Here is a 2500-nt window from a genome sequence, read left to right as displayed (position 1 = left end):
TACGTTTCAGCGCTTAGACCAATATCACGGGAGACTTCAATGAGTCTCTAGACATTTCCATTCGAGTGATTGGAATTCCGTGTAAAGCCAAGCCTAGCCGACGCGCGTCACGCAAGTGTCGTTTCCGTCGTTCTATGGCCATTCTTGAGGACCCACACTAAGTGTAGAAATATGGGAGTATATTCTTGATTTGTTTTTTCTTACGGAAGAATATTTAAGTATTTTAAAGTGTTTCGAATTATGTTAGATTATCGCTTCCGCCAACCAAAAAAAAAAAAAAAAAAAGACGGTGTGCATTAATAATAAATCATATATACACCTATAACTTTTGATAGGCATACATTATCGTCGAAAAAAATGTAATAGGCAAAATAAAGCATAACCTACATCAATGAGATACTAAAAAATACGGAATTGTGAATAAAGGTTAGACGTAAGACTGGAAGCTGATGGTAATAGATAATACAGACTTTTATTTTTAGACACACCTGTAAAAAAAAAAGAAAAAAAAAGAAAAAAAAAAAGAAAGAAAAAAAACCTAATTAGGATGAAGTTTTTAGAGGATTTAATGAGTAATGTACAGGATACAAGCACCGTGTTTATTCCAATATAACAAAGTAAAATCTATTAATTTAACGAAAATATAACATTTTGCTTTGAGAACTACATATTTGCGGAATTAGCCTCACCTATACAATACATCATGGCTAGTATTGTTATTAAGGAGACAACGGAACTAATTCTTATTCAGTTTGTCAACATCACAGTAAAATCTAACGGGAAAAACGTAAAAATAAAAATCGTACACAGTTTTAACATAATTTAGAAGAAGTCAGTTTTGCTAGACCTAAAAAAACAAAACACGATCGCATAATTTTAGACCCAGTAGCAACAAACTTTTATAAGGGACTATATGTAAACATGGTCAGATCGTTTGACAAAATAAAATGCAGTCATTTCTAGAAATAGTTACTATCCTTATCCTGACTGACAGCTTCATGTCATACCACACATGGGTACCCTATAAGATAAAAATGATTTAGCAATGAAACGAAGTTAGGTCCGTAGCCTATGCCAAAGGGGATACATAAGCACATGCATATCTTGTCTTATGAATTATGCAAATATGAAATGATGTCTAAAAGTGAAAGAAACCAGTAAACCAGTCCCAGTAAGAGGAAAATACATACTTAACACATTTTACAACATTTTTGGAATAAGTAATATTAGAAAATACAAACAATAATGCAATGTTTGGTGTTGTATTTTTTTTAAACCCTGGAGAAGGATTTTCAGTCATGAATCTGATATATTGTGGAATAAATATTAGGTATTATGGTTTCTTGTATGTAATTTGTTTAGTGTACATGTAAATTAGGACTATACGCCAGATTATTTGTAAACAATCAAATACAGGATACGGTATGTGACTTTGTCCTATTTCTTTTTATGATAGGATATGGCAGAATTGCCTACCGTTAATATCAGATATTGAAAGTGGAATCGTTAAAACCATTTTTGTCTGTAAACGATTCACGTAGTTATACATACTGTGCCATAATTCGTAGATGTAGGCTGTGGACTTTCATGATAAATATTCAGTTTATATATATGTATATATATATATATATGTATATATATATATATATATATATATATATATATATATATATATATATATAAGAAGAAAAAAATCTAATGAACTAGAAAAAATCTAATCCAGCGAGCCATTATTGTACTTCTGAAGCAAAATATAATTATATCCAAATGTGCAGCATATCCCTTTTCTTTGTTTTCCCATCATCGTAGAAACGAACCGAAAACTAGCCTTTGTGATAGATTATTGAAAGGAAATTGTGTAATAATAAAGCCAACAAATCTGCACTGCCAACTAGTTCATATGTTCGAGGTCGTATTGACTCCCTTTTAACTTGTTTTCCGTTCAAAATTGGTCTGTGTGTACTGTAGGTGGGATGTATTTGCAATATCAAACCCCACTTCTGTGTGGTTATGATAAGTCGTGTCGACCTGCACTCGTTGACTTTCTCACAGGCAAAAGGAGAAACTCAAATGAATCCAATTTGATCCATTTTTTGAGTTTCTGCTTCGGTCGACTCGGAGCACTTGACAATTTCGAAACGTCTCGACTCCTTCTCTCGTATTGTGGATATGTTTAATTTTATCTGTTGTACACATTACTGTGTTTGTATTTTTGTTTCGGTTTTGAGCTATTGCAGTATGTAGTTTTCTCCTAAATGAAACATATAGAAGCACACGTGAGTCAGCCTAGTCTGTTTCAAGGATGCCTCACTATAAAACTTTCACTTCGTCGGGGGAGTCCTGAATGGTAATTGTTTATGTGTTATTGTTAATAAAACGTTATTTCAGTGAGTAATGAGCAGTGTATTGTTGTATTACTGTATAACTGCTAGTTAGTTGAGATTAAGTCTTTATTTGTTTTCTTCAGATTTCGCTTTTTAAACTGTCAAATATGTGAATG

At 32.3% G+C, this 2500-nt stretch overlaps 1 protein-coding gene across 1 annotated transcript in view; it reads right to left on the bottom strand.

Moving 5' to 3' along the window:
- The window catches only part of knk (cytochrome and DOMON domain-containing protein knickkopf), a 19819-nt gene extending 19738 nt beyond the window's left edge, over positions 1 to 81 (bottom strand). The window contains exon 1 of the mRNA XM_086549880.1: positions 1 to 81. This exon is cut by the window's left edge and continues 335 nt beyond it. The gene's annotated coding sequence lies outside the window, so the exon portion shown is untranslated.
- Positions 82 to 2500: the final 2419 nt, after the last annotated feature.

This window comes from Penaeus japonicus, unplaced genomic scaffold, assembly GCF_977035675.1.
Source record: "Penaeus japonicus unplaced genomic scaffold, GWHDUDI00000001_assembly GWHDUDI00000002, whole genome shotgun sequence".
NCBI classification, from domain to species: Eukaryota; Metazoa; Arthropoda; class Malacostraca; order Decapoda; family Penaeidae; genus Penaeus; species Penaeus japonicus.
Note: the sequence above shows the minus strand (reverse complement) of the source record. Positions and strands in the feature narration are given on the sequence as shown.